Raw genomic sequence first — 20,665 nt, 5'->3', positions numbered from 1 at the left:
CACACTCTCAGCCCTCCCCAGCGTCTTGGCTCAGAATTGAACCAACTCTGGGCTCTCTCTCCCAGTCCTCAGAGGGCTGCCCTTAAAACAGTGGGAAAAGGTCAGGTGTGCCTGGGTTGCTCAGTTGGTTAAGTGACTCTTGGTTTAGGCTCAGGTCATGATCGTGTGGTTCCTGAGTTTGAGCCCTGCATGGGGCTCCATGTAGCCTGCTTGGTATTCTCTCTATATATCTCTGTCCCTCCCCCATTCACACACACTCTCTCTCAAAATAAATAAACTTAAAAAAAAAAAAAACCCACGGGGCGCCTGGGTGGCGCAGTCGGTTAAGCGTCCGACTTCGGCCAGGTCACAGTCTTGCGGTCCATGGGTTCGAGCCCCGCGTCAGGCTCTGGGCTGATGGCTCGGGCTCGGGGCCTGGAGCCTGTTTCCGATTCTGTGTCTCCCTCTCTCTCTGCCCCTCCCCCATTCATGCTCTGTCTCTCTCTGTCCCAAAAATAAATTAAAAAACGTTGAAAAAAAATAAAAAAAAAACCCACATTTTTACTGTAAGGCTTAGCCAACACAAAAGTAAAGGATCTTCACAAACCATAAATAATAGAAAGCAAGAATCCAGAAAATCAAGTGGACTTGGAGGCTCCATTTGCCCTGGGGACATCAGCCAATGCTCAGTGCCAAAATCGGGGTTTCAGTGGACCTCAGATTTGCAGTCCAAAGATAAAGCCAGGGGCCTGAGGAGGACTAGAAATTAAACAAGAACGTTCTTCCTGCCCCCTCCTTTACCCCCAACAAAGCAGGACTGTACTTTGGGTGTGTAACTTAAGGGAACACCAAAAAACTCGGGAATCAAGATAAATAATATTTGAAGGCAATATTTCTAAAAACCAAATTGGCAAACTACAGCTCACAAGCTGGCTGCCTCTTTTTGTAAACCAAGTATCTTCAGTGGGTGAACTAGCCTCCATCTTTGTTCTGGATTCAGGTGGGGGAAGCGTGTCTGGAAAACTCCTAAGAGAAGTTCATACTCCTGTGGGATTGGGACCAGAAATCACATTCTCTGTGGCCTCCAAATTTGCAAGCCACAAGTTTAGCGGCACCAGATCTTAAGTTCAGTGATAATACATGTTACTAGTCTTCTTTAAACTGTACATAATTAGGGGCGCCTGGCTGCCTGGGTCATGAGTTGAAGCCCCTCCTTGGGCCTAGAGCTTACTTTTAAAAAGTAATAGTAGGGGTACCTGGGTGGCTCAGTCGGTTAAGCATCTGACTTCGGCTCAGGTCATGATCTTGCAGTCTGAGAGTTCGAGCCCCGCATTGGGCTCTGTGGTGACCACTCAGAGCCTGGAACCTGTTTCAGATTCTGTGTCTCCCTCTCTCTCTGACCCTCCCCTGTTCATGCTCTGTCTCTGTCTCAAAAATAAATAAACGTTAAAAAAATTTTTTTTAAATAAAAAAGTAATAGTAATAAACTGTACATAATTATTATATACACTGTATATATAATATATAGATAATTGGCTTTTTGCCTCAGTATCTTAAGCCCATCTAACATTATGTTCCTATCAATTAACCAATTTAAGGGACATGTATTGTTTGCCATCTATAGATCTTGATTCTGTTGTTATTATTACTTTTTTTAATAATATTTTTTTAAGTTTATTTATGTATTTTGAGAGATACAGAGTGAGAGAGAGCACAAGTTGGGGAGGGGCAGAGAAAGAGGGAGTAGAAAGAATCCGAAGCAAACTCCCTGCTGTAAGCCCAGAGCCTGATGTGGGGCTCAATCTCTCAAAACATGAGCTCATGACCTGAGTTGAAATCAAGAGTTGGACACTTAATCAACTGAGCCACCCAGGCGCCCCAGGTTCTTTTATTTTTAAGTCCCTGGATGGGGCACGTGGGTGGCTGAGTCGGTTAAACGTCCAATTTTGGCTCAGGTCATGATCTCGCGGTCCATGAGTTCGAACCCTGTGTCGACTCTGTGCTGACAGCTCAGAGCCTGGAGCCTGTTTCAGATTCTGTGTCTCCCTCTCTCTCTGACCCTACCCCGTTCATGCTCTGTCTCTCTGTCTCAAAAATAAATAAATGTTAAAAAAAAAATTAAACCCCTGGAGATGTTGAGATGCCCTTACTACTATTGGAGGCAGGAGCCCAAGCAATATCCAGGAACTATCATGGGTTTGCTGAGGTTGTCATGCCAACCCCAACAGCATTTCACTGGCCACAATATTTTTTTAAGTTTATTTATTTATTTTGAGAGAGAGAGAGGGAGAGGCAGAGAGAGAGAGAGAGAGAGAGAGAGAGAGAGAGGGAGGGAGGAAGAGAGAGAATCTCAAGCAGGCTCTGTATTGTCAACCCAGAGCCCGACATGGAGCTAGAACTCACAAACTGTGAGATCATGACCCGAGCTGAGATCAAGAGGCAGGCAGATGCTTAACTGACTGAGCCAGGCTTCCCTCACTGGCCACAATTTTAAAAGCGGAGATTAGGGGAGGACAGTGTCTTAGCATGTCTGGGTATCAGCAAGGCATTTGATAAGGTCAAAGGGGACCACAGGGCAATTTCACTGGAGTCATGTATACAAAAAAGAGAGGGAATTCATTTACCATTATTGGAAGAGACTTTTATACCAACTCCTTACACATATTATACTATAAATAAAAGAAAAGAATGAATCATTTATCCTGCCTTTTCAGCAGGAACAAGTAATTCAAGTTAGACAAAATATCAGTTGATGAGATAAGTTATTTATTACTTATTTTACAGCAGAATATCATCTAATAAGTGTAGGAATAATAATCAAATTAGATCATCATTTTGCAAACGAATGAAATAACTCAGGTGAAGGAGTTCAGAGCACATCACCCCAAAACATGCTGCCTTGGCATGTTGATTATTTAGAATTAAGAGCACTTGAGAAACGACAACTGCAAAAAGAGCCCTCTGGCCTTCCTTTTTCTTCCTGAAAGCAGGAGATAAACCTCCCATGTGAGAGTTGCCCTCCCTTTAGCCAGAGGAAGGAAGACATTCTCATTTTCAAGGACAAGAGGCTGAGACTCAGTGAATGCTACACTGAGACCTTGTTAAAATTATTCTGATTTCCTGTCACCTCCCCACAGTTTGGTCATTTTCCCACAACTGCCTCTTTGTTCAGTCCCACAGAAAAGCAAGTAAGTTTCACCATGTCCCTGGGTCTTCATTTCCATGTGAAGGCTCCAGTGTCATGTAAAGCTTATATTAAGTACATTTGTATGCTTCTTTCCTGCTAATTTGTCTTAATTTTCAGACCCAGCCAGGGACCCTACAAGGGTCAGGGAACACTTCCCCCCTCAAGATCCTCAGTGGTTGCTAAAATCATTAGGCTAAAGGTTGATAGAGAACTGGATATTCGTTCATATGGATTTTCTTTTTTTGGCACCAATCACAAGCAGGGAGAGTACCTCAACAATGAAGGCATCTAGGGGTCACCACTTTAACTGGGCAACCAAGCTGAGATCAATAATGGGACACATGAGGTCGCAGGGTGGCTCAGTCAGTTGAGTGTCTGACTCTTGATTTCAGCTCAGGTCATGATCTCATGATTCGTGGGATCAAGCCCTGCTTAAGGGCTCTGAGCTGACAGCACGGAGCCTGCTTGGGATTCTCTCTCCCTTTCTCTGCCCTTCCCCAGCATGCACACATGCACTCTCTCTCTCTCTCTCTCTCTCTCTCTTTCTCTCTCTCAAAATAAATAAATAAACTTAAAAAGGAAAAAAAAAAAAAAAAAAGAATGGGACACATAGAGGGTGCCTGGCTGGCTCAGTCAGTGGAGCATATGACTCTTGATCTCAGGGTTGTAAGTTCAATCCCCACATCAGGCATGGAGCCTACTTTAAAAACAAAACAAACAAACAAACAAACAAAAACCAGAATGGGACAAGTAGGTATGATCCCCCTGATACTAGGCCCTGTGAAGTACATAGCATGTGGTAAACTGAAAATGACCCCCTAAAAGAATATCCACATCCTAGCCCCTGGAACCTGGGAATGCTGCCTTTCTAGGGAAAAAGAGAATCTTTGCAGGTATAATCTAATCAAGGATTTTGAGGGGCACCTGGGTGGCTTAGTTGGTTAAGCATCCGACTCTTGGTTTCAGCTCAGGTCATGATCCTGTGGCTTTGTGGATTGGAGCCCCACATTGGGCTCTGTGCTGACAGTGTGGAGCCTGCTTGGGATTTTCTCTCTCTCCCTCTCTCTGCCCCTCCCCCACCTGCGCTGTTTCTGTCTCTCTCAAAATAAGTAAATAAACTTAAAAAAAAATCAAGGATTTTGACATGGGGAGATTATCCTGGATTATCTGGTGGGCCCTAAATGCAACCATATATATGGAAAGCTGCGAAAGATTCAATGAACACAGAATGAAGAGAAGGCAGTGTGACACAGAGGCAGATTAGAGTGATGTGGCCACAAGTCACAAGAAATGCCAACAGCTACCAGAAGCTGGAAGAGACAAGCAATGGCTTTTCTCCTAGTGTCTCTGGAGGGCACAAGTCCCTGTGGACAACTTGATTTTGGCCAAATGAAACTGTTGTAGACTTCTGGCCTCCAGAACTGTGAGGGAATAAATATCTGTGGTTGTATACAGCCAAGTGAAGTGTTCTTGGCCAGACTATGTAACCACATTCTAAGTAGGCCTTTAGGGGCAACCTCCAGTTTAAAGAAAATACAGAGGAGATCCAGGAACAAGTTAAAGACACCCAGGGGGCACAATTAGACAAAGCCAATACGTGGAATACTCTACAAGATGACTGGATGACTGGCCTAGTCCCTTCGAAAGATCAATGCCCCCAGAAAGGAGAAAAGAGAAGGGTATTCTAGAATCAAAAGATGTAACATAAAATAAAGTGTTTGATCCTTGATTGGATACTGGCTCTTTAAAAAACAACAACTGGGAGCATCTGCGTGGGTCAGTTGGTTAAGCATCTGACTTGGGCTCAGGTCATGATCTCATGGTTCGTGAGTTCGAACTCCGAGTCGGGCTCTGTGCTAATGGTGCAGAACCTGGAGCCTCCTTCGGATTCTGTGTCTCCCTCTCTTTTGCCCCTCACCTGTTCATGCTCTATTTCTCAAAAACAAATAAGCATTAGGGGCGCCTGGGTGGCTCAGTAGCTTAAGCGTCCGACTTTGGTTCAGGTCATGATCTCGCATGAGTTTGTGAGTTCAAGCCCCGTGTCAGGCTCTGTGCTGACAGCTCAGAGCCTGGAGCCTGCTTTGGATTCTGTGTCTCCCTCTCTCTCTGCTCTTCCCCCGCTCGTGCTCTGTCTCTGTCAATTAAAAGTAAATAAATCTAAAAAAAAAAATAGTAAGCATTTAAAAAAAAATGCCATAAAAGACATTTGGGGAACAGTTGGAAAACTTTGAATATCAAGTATAAGTAAAATGATGAAGTATTGCCAATTTCCTTAGGTATGATAACAGTATAGTGGATATGCCTTACATTGTGGACATGCATGTTGAGGTAGAGATAAAATGTCATGATAATTCACTTTGAAATGAACTTGCTAAATGTGTATATATACACACATGTGCACACATATACACATATAATTTAATGTATATATTTTTTAATTTTCTTTTTTTTTAATTTTTTTAATGTTTATTTTTGAGAGAGAGACAGAGACAGAGCAGGAGCAGGGGAGGGGCAGAGAGAGAGGGAGACACAGAATCTGAAGCAGGCTGCACAAAGCCTGTTGTGGGGCTCGAACTCATGAACTGTGAGATCATGACCTAGGCTGAAGTTGGACACTTAACCGACTGAGCCACCCAGGTGCCCCTCTTTGTTTTTTTTTTTAGTAACCTCTAGGCCCAGGACACCTGGGTGGCTCAGTCGGTTAAGCAACCCACTCTCGATTTCGGCTCAGATCATGATTTCACTGCATCTGGCTCTGGGCTGACAGCATGCAGCCTGCTTGGGATTCTCTCTCTGTCCCTTTCCACCTCTCAAAACAAATAAACATTAAAAAAAAAAAAAAAAAAAAGTAAGCTCTAGGCCTAACATGGGGTTTGAACTCAGTGAACCCAAGATCAAGATCGCATGCTCTACTGGCCAAGCCGCTATGCACCCCTAATTTTATATAGAGAGACATATTTTTTTGAATATGGAAAAATGCTGACAATTGTTGGATTTAGATGTGGGTGTATTGGTGTTCTTTGTACTATTCTTCCTTCTGTTTTATTTGTTTTAAAAAATTTTTTTTTAATGTTTTTAATTTATTTTTGAAGGAGAGAGAGAGAGAGACAGCATGAGCGGGGGAGGGGCAGGGAGAGAAGGAGACAATTCCAAGCAGGCTCCAGGCTCTTAGCTGGCAGCACAGAGCCCGATGCGGGGCTCGAACCCACAAACTGTGAGATCACCTGAGCTGAAGCCCAACGCTCTCCCGACTGAGCCACTGAGGCGCCCTTGTTTGTTTTTAATTTGCATCCAAGTTAGCTAGCATACCATGCGATAATGATTGTAGGGGTAGTTTCCAGTGATACATCCCCTATGTATAACACCCAGTGCTCATCCCAACAAGTGTCTTCCTTAATGCCTCCTTACCCATTTAGCCCATCCCCCCACCCACAACCTCCCCAGCAATCCTGCTTCTTCTCTGTATTTAAGAGTCTCCTTGGCTAAAATGAACAAATCAGGAGACTATAGATGCTGGAGAGGATGTGGAGAGACAGGAGCCCTCTTGCACTGTTGGTGGGAATGCAAACTGGTGCAGCCACTCTGGAAAACAGTGTGGAGGTTCCTCAGAAAATTAAAAATAGACCTGCCCTATGACCCAGGAATAGCAGTGCTAGGAATTTACCCAAGGGATACAGGAGTGCTGATGCATAGGGGCACTTGTACCCCAATGTTTATAGCAGTACTTTCAACGATACCCAAATTATGGAAAGAGCCTAAATATTCATCAACTGATGAATGGGTAAAGAAATTGTGGTTTATATACACAATGGAGTACTACGTGGCAATGAGAAAGAATGAAATATGGCCTTTTGTAGCAACATGGATGGAACTGGAGAGTGTTATGCTAAGTGGAGTAAGTCATACAGAGAAAGACAGATACCATATGTTTTCACTCTTATGTGGATCCTGAGAAACTTAACAGAAGACCATGGGGGAGGGGAAGGGGAAAAAAAATTTTAGAGAGGGAGGGAGGCAAACCATAAGAGATTCTTAAAAACTGAGAATAAACTGAGGGTTGATGGGGAGTGGGAGGGAGGGGAAAGTGGGTGATGGGCAATGAGGAGGGCACCTGTTGGGATGAGCACTGGGTGGTGTATGGAAACCAATTTGACAATAAATTTCATATTAAAAAAAATACAGAAAGAACCTGTTAAACATTAAGCTGTTAATTATAAAAAGAAGTCCCTTATGTTTTGTCCCCCTCCCTGTTTTTATATTATTTTTGCTTCCCTTCCCTTAATGTTCATCTGTTTTGTATCTTAAAGTTCTCATATAGTGAAGTCATATGATATTTGTCTTTCTCTAATTTCGCTTAGTATAATACCCTCTAGTTCTATCCATGTAGTTGCAAATGGCAAAATTTCATTCTTTTTGATTGCTGAGTAATACACCATTGTACGTATATACCACATCTTCTTTATCCATTCATCCGTGGATGGACATTTGGGCTCTTTCCATACTTTGGCTATTGTCGGTAGCACTGCTATAAACATTGGGGTGCATGTGCCCCTTTGAAACAGCACACCTGTGTCCCTTGGATAAATACCTAGTAGTGCAATTCCTGAGTCATAGGGTAGTTCTATTTTTAACTTTTTGAGGAACCACCATACTGTTTTCCAGGGTGACTGCACTAGTTTGCACTCCCACCAGCAATACAAAAGAGATCCTCTTACTCTGCATCCTCACCATTTGTTGTTGCCTGAGTTGTTAATGTTAGCCATTCTGACAGGTGTGAGGTGGTATCTCATTGTGGTTTTAATCTCCTGTTTTAAAAACTTTTAAAAACACCTGGCTGGCTCAGTCAGTAGAGCATGTGACTCTTGATCTCGGGGTAGTGAGTTTGAGCCCGACATTGGGCATAGAACTTACTTTTAAAAAAAGTTTAATGGGCACCTGAATGGCTTAATCAGTTGAACTCCCAACTCTTGGTTTTAGCTCAGGTCATGATCTCGAGGTTCGTGGGTTCAAACCCTGCACTGGGCTCTGTCCTGACAGTGTGGAGCCTGCTTGGGATTCTCTCTCCCTCTCTCTGTCCCTCCCCTTCTCATACTCTCTCTCAAAATAAAGAAATAAACTTAAAAAAGACTTTCATAATAAAAGGTTTAAACACTAGTTTTTGTAATAATTGCTTGGTCTCCTTTAGAAGAAAACAAACTGGCGTGGAGCACAGCCACTCTGTAAGCTGCTAGAAAATAGGAGGCTCCCTGATCCAGAGTCACAAGACCCTTTAGAAACAGCTCCCACACCCCCAGCCCCAGTTTATTACCTGATGTCAGCAAATAACTGGGATTTATTGGTCACATCTCTATCTTTGCAACATTCTTTAGAATTCAGTGGGTTAATGCCAGGCAATAGTTAGCCTAGCGTGTGACATACTTCCACCTGATTCACCTGACTGCCAGCAATAACATTTAGCAGTCAGCAAGTACTTTAAAGGGACAGCCCATTTCCTTCCTCTTTGGGAAATAACACAGCAACCACAAGATAATCATGGAAAAGTGGGACAGGATTAACGGACAGGAAATATTACAATAAACTAACAGATGGCCCTGAGCTGCTCAAACCCACATGCCCCCATGTGCCACTGGGCAGAGCTGTTCTGGCTGTGGCATTTGTAACAAGCCAACAAGGTGAGGGCAGCTCTAAACAAACAATGCCAAAGGTTGGAGCATCTCATTACGTCCATGTTAACTTCCTTTTCAAGTTATTCACTCATTTTCTCTGCTCCACATTATGGATTTCTCCCTCCACTTACTAATTTGCTGTTCAGTTGTTCTGTTGTTTATTATAAGTACTTGCTTATTTCAATTTTTGAATTTCTATTTGTCTCATTTGTCTTTTTATTTAAAAAAATATATAAAGATTTTATTTTCAAGTAATCTCTGTACCTAGCATGGGACCCCAACTTACAACCCCGAGGTCAAGAGTCACATGCTTCTTCTGAATGAGCCAGCCAGGCGCCCCTCGTTTGTTTCTAATTTAAATCCACTTGCTCTTTCTTTGTAATACCCTGTTTGGCACAGCAGATTAAATTCTTTCCTTTATCTCTTCGATAAAGGATAAATACCTGGTAGTGCAATTGCTGAGTCATAGGGTAGTTCTATTTTTAACTTTTTGAAGGACCTCCATACTGTTGTCCAGAGTGGCCATACCAGTTTGCACTCCCACCAGCAATACAACTTCAGCCTTCACACATGCTGTTCTTTGAGTTGCTTAGCTATAAAGTCCTGTTATTGAGCCTGCTGATTTGTTCCTGTTGGCGCAGATGCCAGTGTTTTTGACTAGCTCATTTTGGATGTTTTCCAAGGGAGCTCCATGTGTGAGCTTCAGAATCTGCTGGTGTCCCTGGAGAGTAAATTAGCTTTTGCCCTTGCTCAGCCCTTCAGGAGTCATAGGTCCCAAACCGTGTTTTTAAGTTATTAATAATTCAGACATACAAAAATATGAAAAATTATACAATGAGCTCCCATGTACACCGCTCTGACTGCATCACACTCTCTACTCACCCCCTTGTCACAGCCCAGGTAACTACTAGGTGGAATTTAGTATTTAGCAATCCTATGCATTTCTTTTACTATACTTTAAGCAATAGTTTAGCTGTAAACTTGTGTTTTAATTTTTTAATGTTTATTTATTTTTGAGACAGAGAGACACAGCTTGAGTAGCAAAGGGGCAGAGAGAGGGAGACCCAGAATTCCAAGCAGTCTCAAGGCTCTGAGCTGTCAGCACAGAGCCTGACATGGGGCTTGAACTCACAGCCCTGAGATCAAGACCTGAGCTGAGATGAAGAGCCGGACGCTTCACTCGCTGAGGCACCCAGGTGCCCCTAGCTGTAAATGTCTTTAAACATTACGTACTACAAATGTATTCTTTTGTGACTTGCCTTTTTCCCCTTCACATTAGTTTGTGAGAATAATCCACGCTACTATGTTAGTCATACCACCGCTGCATGTAACACATCACGCTCTGTGGTATATTGTATAAAAATACCACAATTATGTCCATTTTCCTGTTGGAGAACATTTAGGTTGTTTCCTCCCCCCACCCTGACAATCACCCATTACCACCAAGGACTTTTGTGTACATAATCCTTCTATATGCATGTATGTTTTAGGGTGTATTACCAGAAGTGGAAACACTGGGTTGAAGTGAATGTGCATCATACTCGGTATGTATTGCCAAATTGTTTTCCAAATAGACTATATAAAGTCACGGTGCCACAATGTCCAAAACCATTTTTAAGTTTCTTTCTCCGCTCTAGGATTTCCTCACAACCCAAATTATATCCACGAGCTCGTTTGGCACAAGTTTCAGTCTACCCCACAGACCAAGGCATGTGGTTGTTGACCCCAGCCAGCAAGCAAAATCTTTTCTCCCTGAACATTGACAGGAGAGTGCCCGCCAGCTCCTGGCTTCATGCTATGTGGCTGGAGCAGAGTGGAGAGTAGGAAATGAGGTTAGAGACAACAGAGCTAGACTTGGGAAGACCTTGTTGGATGGTCCTTGCAAAGACTTTGGCTTTCACTCTCAGTGAAATGGGAGCCATTGCAGGATTCTGAGCAGCGGAGAGACGAGTCCCAAGTTATGGTTTGGAGGGAAACTTCTGGCTGCTGTGTGGATATAAGACTGTAATGGGAAAAAATAAAATAAAATTTAAAAAGACTGTAACAGGGTAAAGGTGGAAGCCAGGAGACCAGTGAGGAGGCTGTGGCAATCATGTAGGCGAGCTGATAGCTCCTACCAGAGTGGAATGGTAATGGAGGTATGAGATGCAGTCAGATTTGGGTGTTATTTTTAAAGTAGTGCCAGCATGAGGTGCTGACAAATTGGATACAGCATGTAAGGATGGGAGACTATTCAAACTAACATGCATATATAAGATTAACGACACAAGTCGGTGGGAGGGGGGAGCTTGGCTGGCTCTGTCAGTAGCAACAGTGGTGTAACTAACATGCCAGCATGGGTTAATCTCACAAAGATAATGTGAAGAGAAAAGGCAAGTCACAGAATACATATACAGTATGTAATGTTTAAGACCATTTCCAGCTAAACAATGTATCGTTTAGAATTATGCATAACATAAAGAAGTCAAGAGGACTCCAAGTGTTCTGGCCTGAGCAACTGGTAGGGAAGAGGTGTCACCTGGGGAGGCTAGCAGAATGGCCAGTGGTTGAGGACTCCAGAGATCAGAGGCCTGGAGAGACTAGCTCTGGAGGCTCACCTTCTGCAGTGGCCGAGAGAGGCCAGTCTCTGCTTAGAGTAACTGTAGAAAGCTGTGAGATCTTGCCAGTGGGTTAGGTGGAAGGACGGTTTACTTCTCAAGTTGCTCCACTTGTAGAGTAGGGTGAGGGCGAGATGAAGAAAAGAGTGTTTTGGGACAGAAGTCTTAACCAATCACCATCACTCCTGGAGGAACGCTGTGGGGCTCGAGGATATAGAAGGCTGGAACATGATTTCCATGCCTGAAATAAAGTCGTATAACCATCTTCACCATGGCTATAGCTCCATCTCATACCCCAAACCTGGGGCTGGCACAGGAAGGAGGGTCCCAACACCCAGGGGAAGACTTGGATCACACAAATAAGGGCAAGAGGGCACTGGGTGGCTCAATCAGTTGAGCATTCGCCTCTTGATTTCAGCTCAGGTCACCTTATGCTTCAGGAGATTGAGCCCCTTGTTGGGCTTTGGGCTGACAGCATGGAGCCTGCTTGGGATGCTCTCTCCCCCTCTCTCAAAACAAACTTAAAAAAAAGATTGTTTCTCCCTGTCCCTCCCCTCCCAACCCCGTTTTTTAAGTTTTATAAACTTAAAAACAAGTAAGGGTAAGAGAATGTATTAGAGACCCTAGGGACAAGAAAGGAAGTTGACCATCTACTTACTAGTGCCATCAAGGACTAAGGATGAGTGTGAGATACCAACTAGGCTATGCACATTAATGATTAAGCTATTTCAAATAAAGTTGTAGGTAATACCTAAATAAGGTTTAACATGTATGTGCCAGGCATGGTTTAAGTTCGTTTGCATATACTTAAACCTAATAATTCTTGGGGCGACTGGGTGGCTCAGTCGGTTAAGTGCCAACTTCGGCTTAGGTTATGATCTCGTGGTTTGTGGGTTTGAGCCCCCACCCCGTGCTGACAGCTCAGAGCCTACAGCCTGTTTTGGATTCCGCGTTTCCCTCTCTTTCTGCCCCTACCTCACTTCCACTCTCTCAAAAACAGACATTTAAAAATTTTTAAATAAACCTAATAATTCTAAGGGTAGGTACTCCACTGATAAATGAGAAAATTGTGAGTGGATAAGTAACCCAGCCAAAGTTAATCAGTCTTGCTCCAGAATCTTAACCAGTCCCCTATACATCGTGATACTATTAACCTAAAAAATGCACTTACAGGGGCGCCTGGGTGGTTCAGGCGGTTAAGTGGCCGACTTCGGCTCAGGTCATGATCTCGTGGTCCCTGAGTCCAAGCCCCGCGTCGGGCTCTGTGCTGACAGCTCAGAGCCTGGAGCCTGTTTCAGATTCTGTGTCTCCCTCTCTCTGACCCTCCCCGGTTCATGCTCTGTCTCACAAATAAATAAACGTTAAAAAAAAAAAAATTAAAAAAAAAATGCACTTACAAACAGATGTCCTCATATAATACTACCAAAAACACCTGTCAATATAGTTTTGAGGGCTTTTTTTCCAAAATAAAAATGGACAGAAATGTGTATGGGAGGGTGGAATCTAAATTACAAGAAAACACATGAACAAAAAAATCAAGTTGCAGTAAAACTACATGAAGAATTATCCCATATTTATTAAGTTCAAAAAGATACAAAACCCAGTATACGTCACGGAATGATACAGGCACAATTCAGCTGGGTAGTTTCCTGAGTGGCAGGGATTAAAAGCAAATTGAATCAAAGGCAGGTTTGCTTCAGTTACTGGTAATGTTCTAAAGCTGGGTGACCAGTGTAACAAACAAAGGAATTTGAATCCAGACCGATACTCTCTGGCCTTAAGCAAATTATCTAACATCCTGAGCCTTCCTTTCCTTGCCTGTGAAGTGGGGTAGATAACATCAAAGTTGCAAGGTTGAGTTTTAAGAATTCAATGAAGTGAAGCACATGAAAAGCTTAGCACACATCCAAACACTAAATATTTGCTGGCTGTGAAGATAAAACACAATAATGCCTGAGAGCCAAATACAATTATGTGCTTGGGACTGATCATAAAGCAGTGCATTCCTAGAGGTAATTATTCAGAAATCTGTAGAGAAAAAAGCCAGTCTCCTCGTACCCTCACCCCATCCCACTCCCAATCCCCTCCACAAAAGTAACATTATCTGCTAGCAGGCTAGTTTGTTCTTGTCCTAAAAACAAAAGAGCCCAAGTGAAGGATTTTAAGAAACTTTAATCAAATATTCCCTACTTTAACCCAAGTTTTAGATAACAAGTCCCTGTTAAACAGGTCTAATCCTCAAATTCTGGACCAAGCACCAAGGCCAAGGAACCCTTTGCCAGAGAATAGCAATGGGAGCTGCAGACTAAACTGTCCTCCAGAGAGTATCAACCAGGGCAATTTGGGGAAGAAAAAAAAACTAGTAAAGGTGATCAAAGAAAATAAAGGTTGGGAAAAATCTTTGCTAATTTCCAGGGGTGGAGGCCAAGCTGGAAACGTTCAGTAGGAAAATACAGAAGAAATGTAATTTTTAAAAGATGGTTAATAGGTAGGGGCACCTAATACAGCATAAAACTCTTGATCTTGGGGTTGTGAATTCAAGCCCCACACTGGGGGTAGAGATTACTTAAAATAGTAAAAATTAAAGTAGCAAATGTTTAAAAAAATTTTTTTTTAACATTTATTCATTTTTGAGAGACAGAGAGACAGAGCATGAGTGGGGAAGGGGCAGAGAGAGGGAGACACAGAATCGGAAGCAGGCTCCAGGCTCTGAGCCATCAGCCCAGAGCCCGACGCGGGCTCGAACTCACGGACTGTGAGATCATGACCTGAGCTGAAGTCAGCCGCTTAACCGACTGAGCCACCCAGGCGCCCCAGTAGCAAATGTTTTAAAGAGGAGTTGGGGACTCCTAGGTGGCTCAGACTTTGGTATAGGTCATGATCTCGCAGTTTGCGTTTGAGCCCCACAAGGGGCTCTGTGCTGACTGCTTAGAGCCTGGAGCCTGTTTCAGATTCTGTCTCCCTCTCTCTGTCCCTCACCTGCTCCCGTTCTCTCTCAAAAGTAAACATTAAACAAAAAAGAGATGCCCCTCCCTTACTCACGCTCTCTCAAAATTAAAAAACAAAACAATGAGTTAATATAAATAGAACCAAACCCGTGCTAAAACTGTTACAACTGGGAGTAGTGATGATAGGTATAGGGTAGACAGGCAATCTTATGGACACTGAGGCCAGGAGCATAAACTGGTATGAAATATACCATGCATTGTTTTGCTTATTAAACCCTTTCAAATTTCACTTTTGAAATTACTCTACAACACAACTTCAAATGGATACAAATAACAGGGTATATAGCATGACTAGAAACCTAAATGCCCTCCTCCTAGGAACTGGGTAATTTATAATATAATCTTAAAACAACACAAATTTGTACACACTGGTGGGTAGGAAACCATCTTTGAAATAGTCCAAGTATGGATCTGCTTTTTTCCCCAATTTTTACTGTGGTTGCCTACACATAAAACTTAGCATCTTAACCATTTTTAAGCACATTTCAGTAATACTAAGCAACCAACACCACCATCTATCTCCATAATTCTTTATCTTGTGAACTGAAATTCTATATCCATTAAACTCCATTTACCTCTTTCCCCAGCCCCTGGCAACAAGCACAGGCATGGGTTGTTTTTTTTTTTTTAAATATTTATTTTGGAGACAGTGCAAGCAGGGGAGGGACAAAGAGAAGGGTCCAGGGGATCCAAAGTGGGCACCATGCTGACACCAGTGAGCCTGAACCCATGAACTATGAGATCATAACCCAAGGCAAAGTCAGGCACTAAACCCACTGAGCCACAGTGGTGACCATGTTTTGTTTTTTTTAACTTTAGTACTTATTCTTGAAAGAGACAAAGTTGGGGAGAGGGGAGAGAGACACAGAATTTGAAGCAGGCTCCAGGTGCGCAGCAAAAAGCCAGACAAAGGGCTCAAACTCACAAACCGGTGATCATGACCTGAGCTGAACGCAAGCTAAGTGCCTGTGTTAACATTTCGACATCCTAAAAATCTTCACTACTTGTTAAGTACATCTAACCCATTAGAATCCTATGGCAGACCACCCAGAAATGCTTAATGTTAGCGTCAACCTAGTTTTTTATCTTGTATATAGCTGCGAAGAGACATAGCTAGATGTCAACTGTGATGCTCATTCAGTTACCTTTCACTTCCCTAAATCTTTTTGTACGACTTTGCTTATACAAAAACCAAACTTTTACTTTGCTCTAAAGCATTTTATTAGAATCCTTTTGACAAGACCAAGTATTTGATTACAATGAAGCAAAGTGGTCTGAATGATATTTAAATATCTCAAAATTTCTATGCAGTTTTTTTTCTCAAGTTCAAAGCTGCTCACAGGTTAATGCAGGACAGCTAGATGAAGTTCCTAGGATTTGCTCAACACCAAATAAGACACATCCTCTTGTTAGCAAAATCCTGAAATTCATAAAAGAACATCTATTAGAAACACGCACACAACTGGAATTAAAGCATGAACTTGGGTGGGTAGAGAAAGCAGGAGTGATTCGTGGTTTCAAATATCCTCAGAGAAATGTTAATGGTCCAAGAAAGTTACCATCACCATTCTGGGGCTGAAGAGAAACTGGTACTCACCATAGGAGCCAGGGAGAAAGGACATGGCTCTTCACTCCTCATTGCAGCCCAAGGTTCAAGTGGCAGGAGCCACTATCTAGGCGACCCAGAAGTCTCAACAGCACTTCTCCAAGAGGCTAAGTTCCCAACTTCAGCCATTCGGTCACCAGATTAGACACTGATCTGTAAAAGGGCACTGCCCCAAGTAGGCTTCTAGAATAATCAGGCTAGAAAAGTAAAAAGACAACCATCGAGAAGCACAAGCAAATTTAAAGGCCCTCCTGTTGGCCCCTTCTCAGACCAAAGCCTCCAGTTCTCCAAATGAGTCAGAACTTAATTTTTGACATCAAGCCCAGCATCAGAGACTCTAGTCTGAGACAATCATCATTCCCAATTTAGGGAGACCTGGATGAAGGCAGGCGATTCTGAGAAGCGATGTAATACACTGAAAGACAATGGTCTTTCATCCAATATAAATAAGGATACAGCAAAAGAAGAGTGCAGAGATAGCAAGTGCAAGAGTTAAATTACAGTGAAAAAAAATCCAAAATTGTGCATGTGCGCACACACAGAACCAAAAAACCTCCACTGGGGAATACAGAATGTACAGTGAGGCAGGTTTAACCACAATTAGGCAAATGTATAAGTTACCGAATTTTTTTTTTTAAAAAGTTCAAGAGGGGCATCTGGGTGGCAAATCAGACTTTGGCTCAGGTCACGATCTCAGGGTTCGTGGACTCAAGCCCCACATCAGATTCTGTGCTAGCAGCTCAGAGCCAGGAGCTTGTTTCAGATTCTGGGTCTCCCTCCCTTTGCCATCACACTCGCGCTCTCTTAAAAATTAATAAAACATTGGGATGCGTGGGTGGCTCAGTCGGTTAAGCGCGGGACTTCGGCTCTGGTCGTGATCTCACAGCTCATGGGTTCGAGCTGGCCATCAATCAGGTTCTGCACCCCTTCATGCTGTCTCCCTCTCTCAGAAATAAACGTTAAAAAAAAAAAAAAGACTTCACAGTGACCCCATAAAAAGAGTGTTCTGGGATCAAAACAGTCTGAGAAGCACGGAGAAGAATCTCACACCTAATACTCACCTTTATTCAAGGGTAACACATGGCGAGCACCTTAAAACACCTAGTGGAAAAATGAAACACGGGGATAGGCCACACTTGTGTTTTCTGGCCACGAGCTTCTCCCCAGCACAGGTACCAGGAAGACCCAGCCCGGGGGAGGGAGATGGTCAGCGCGCTGCGGTGACGGCGTCAGCGAGACACTCAGAATCACCTGGGTTCATCATCACCCCCGTCTTCCCCAAGGCCACCGCCAGCCATTCCATCTCGCACAATCCACTCACCCTCGTGGCGCTGCGAACCAGCCTACGAAGACCAGGGCCCTGGGAAGAAACCCATGAGTCAGCAGGAGCCAGGGACGACCCCAGCCGAGTACCCCCCTGCCCTGGGCTGGGTCAGCTCCAAACGATGGCGTCACGTACACATCAGAAACTCTAGTCTGTAATGGCAGTTCATCCTGCTCAGCCCGAGGCTGCGGTCCCCTCACCCAACAGGAACCCGAGATACCTACACGAAGGAAGCTTGGCAGAGACAGCGCAGGTCGCCGGGGCCGCCGCCTCCCCCTGGCGTAGGGGATGGCGCCACAGCAGCCCCCCGGCGCAACACAGCACGCTGACATCCTCCAGAGGCAGGTGCATGCACAAAGAGAACTATAATGGCGGAGTCCCGGCTATTTATGGCGACGTGGGGTCGGGGGCCTGACGGGCATGGCTGTCTTCGTCGATGCCTGTTCGACCCACGGCATTTTCCCCTTCGTTCAAACAAGAATAAAGCAAGTGAAAGAGAGGCCAGGAGTGAATGTTTCACACTCTTCCGGGCAAATAATTCAGACCTATTTTGTTAATTTTGAAAAATGAAAGATAGATGACCGTCTCTCCATCGGCTGGGCCGGAGACAGTCCCTGGCGCGGCAGGAAGCCTGCGCAGCTGAAAGCCTGCGCGGCTGAGTGCTTTTCCTTATTGGCCTCCCGGGCTGACAAATCCCCGCTGGAGTAACTCCTCCCTCGTCCTCACCAGTTCGGGGTCCTGGTCACGCTCAGAGACTGTCACCTGTTCTGTCTAGCCAGAGAAATCTGAATTCACCGCCCACTCCAGCCCGCAGACCTATCAGTCACATTAACCTTAGTGTCTTTTTTTTTTTTTTAACAGCTTTATTAAGATATAAATAACATACAATAAACAGGTTTTTTTTAATTTTTTTTTCAACGTTTATTTATTTTGGGGACAGAGAGAGACAGAGCATGAACGGGGGAGGGGCAGAGAGAGAGGGAGACACAGAATCAGAAACAGGCTCCAGTCTCTGAGCCATCAGCCCAGAGCCCGACGCGGGGCTCGAACTCACGGACCGCGGGATCGTGACCTGGCTGAAGTCGGACGCTTAACCGACTGCGCCACCCAGGCGCCCCAATAAACAGTTTTTTAACATAGACCATTTGATAACTTAAAAAAAAAATCTAACCTTTTAAGTGTACAGTTCACTAATGTTGAATGTATCACGTTGTTGTGCAACCTATCTGCAGAACTTTATCCTACTATACCCATGAAACTACTCCGTTTCGTTTCCTGTCCTCTTTATGAGCAGTTCATGGACTGGGAGTTGGCCAGAAACAGTGGACGTGTTCAGTACACTCTAAATAGAACCATATATCTCAGGAGGGTTAGAAGCAAAACAAATAGGGGTGCTGTAGCAACAGCCAGACCCTGTTCTCCCTTTGCTAGTTTTTCTCCCCCAGAAATCTGGTCATTTGCTCTTGGCCTCTATTAAGAGGCCATCAACTCATAAATTATCCCAAATCCCACCTTCCTGGATGGACCCTTCTATACCTCCTCATTTATAAATGTAGTTAGTGTTTGGTGATGTATGTTGGCCTCTTCATCTTTTATGAGAAAGGAATATATGAGTCGGGGGTTCCACATCATACAAAATCATTTTTTTTTAGTAATCTCTATACCGAAGGTGGGGCTCAAACTCATGACCCCAAGATCAAGAGTCACAGGCTCTACCCAGCCAGCCAGGCACTCCCAAAATCAGTCTTATTTTATTTTATTTTTATTTATTTTTGAGAGAGAGAGTGTGTCAGGGAGTAAGCAGGGAAGGGGCCTAGAGAGAGGGAAACACAGAATCTGAAGCAGGTTCCAGGCTCTGAGCTGCCAGCACAGAGTCCTACATGGGACTTGAACCCATGAACTGGGAGATCATGACCTGGCCAAAGCCAGAGGCTTAACCAACTGAGCCACCCGGGCGCCCCTTATCATTATTTTTTTTTTTTAATGTTTATTTATTTTGAGAGAGCGAGCGAGCAGGGAAGGATCAGAGACTGAGGGAGAGTGAGAATCCCAAGCAGGCTCTGCACTACCAGCATAGAATCTGCCATGCAGGGCTCAAACCCAGCAACTGTGAAATCACTACCTGAACTGAAAGCAAGAGTCAGATGTTTAACTGAGCCACCCAGGTGCCCCAGTCTTCTTCTTAAGTCCCATAATTAGGCACAGTGGACACAGATTAAAATGCAGAAGAAGGCCATTGTGGGTGCAGAAAATATATCCTCTTACTTCTGCAATAATCTTTCCATCTTGCCCCAAGGTTTCAGACTTCCATCAAAAAAATGTCTTCCCAGGAGCACCTGAGTGGCTCAGTCAGTTGAGCACTTCTGAGCTTTGCTTTTGGCTCAGGCAGTGATCCTGGGGTCGTGGTATTGAGTCTCGCATTTGGTTCCATGCTGAACACTGAGCATGGGGTGTGCTTGAGAGTGTCTCTCTTCCTTCTTCTGTCTCTCTCTCCCCTGCTCACGAAAGCTCTCTCTCTCTCCTCTAACATAAAAAATACAACTGCTAAAAAAAAAAAAAAAAGTCTCTTCCAAGGGGCACCTGGCTGGCTCGGCTGGGAAAGCATGAGACTCTTGATCTTGGGGTCTTGAGTTTGATCTCCACGTTGGCTGTAAAGGGGCACCTGGGTGGCTCAGTCGGTTCAGCATCCGACTTCAACTCAGGTCATGATCTTACAGTCTGTGAGTTCAAGTCCTGCGTTCGACTCTGTGCTGACAGCCTGGAGCCTGCTTTGGATTCTGTGTCTCCCTCTCCCTCTCCCTCTGCTTCTCCCCTTCTCATGCTCTGTCTCTCTCTCTCAAAAATAAACATTTAAAAAAATTTTTTAAATAATAAAAAGAAAAAAGAAAAAAAATCTCTTCCAAGAATCCTGCAGTATTCACTTGTTCACTTGATACATTTCTCAACTCTTAGGGGCTGAGTTTTGCCCACAGTTGATGTTGCAAAGTAGACTTTGCTTTAAGTTCCAAAATGTGTATGTGTACCGGTAGCTAATGAATTCTCATATTAAAAAAAAAAAAAAACATTTGGGAGGCTTTTTCTCTTCTTTTCTTTTTTTTAACATTTGTTTTTTAGGGGCACCTGGGTGGCTCAGTCGGTTAAGCGTCTGACTTCGGCTCAGGTCATGATCTCACACTTTGTGGGTTCAAGCCCCGCATCGGCCTCTGTGCTGACAGCTCAGAGCCTGGAGCCTGTTTCAGATTCTGTGTCTCCCTGTCTGTCTGCCCCTCCCCTGTTCATGCTCTGTCTCTGTCTCAAG

At 44.0% G+C, this 20,665-nt stretch overlaps 1 long non-coding RNA gene and 2 other non-coding genes across 4 annotated transcripts; all 3 read right to left on the bottom strand.

The window, feature by feature from the left end:
• Positions 1-15,634: 15,634 nt before the first annotated feature.
• On the bottom strand, positions 15,635-18,108 carry LOC125166716 (uncharacterized). Of its 2 annotated transcripts, XR_007152512.1 has the most exons (6): positions 18,094-18,108; positions 17,592-17,831; positions 17,365-17,403; positions 17,105-17,144; positions 16,035-16,240; positions 15,635-15,857 (listed from the first exon to the last, which is right to left on the bottom strand). It is a non-coding gene; the product is annotated as an uncharacterized LOC125166716 (long non-coding RNA). The 2 variants fall into 2 exon arrangements; XR_007152511.1 differs by lacking the exon at positions 18,094-18,108 and having other exon boundaries at positions 17,592-17,947.
• Positions 16,337-16,405, bottom strand: LOC125166926 (small nucleolar RNA SNORD52). Its single transcript, XR_007152625.1, has one exon. It is a non-coding gene; the product is annotated as a small nucleolar RNA SNORD52 (small nucleolar RNA).
• Positions 17,249-17,311, bottom strand: LOC125166929 (small nucleolar RNA SNORD48). Its single transcript, XR_007152628.1, has one exon. It is a non-coding gene; the product is annotated as a small nucleolar RNA SNORD48 (small nucleolar RNA).
• Positions 18,109-20,665: the final 2,557 nt, after the last annotated feature.

The sequence above is a fragment of the Prionailurus viverrinus genome, chromosome B2, assembly GCF_022837055.1.
Source record: "Prionailurus viverrinus isolate Anna chromosome B2, UM_Priviv_1.0, whole genome shotgun sequence".
Lineage (NCBI taxonomy): Eukaryota > Metazoa > Chordata > Mammalia > Carnivora > Felidae > Prionailurus > Prionailurus viverrinus.
This window is presented reverse-complemented; position numbering and strand designations above follow the sequence as displayed.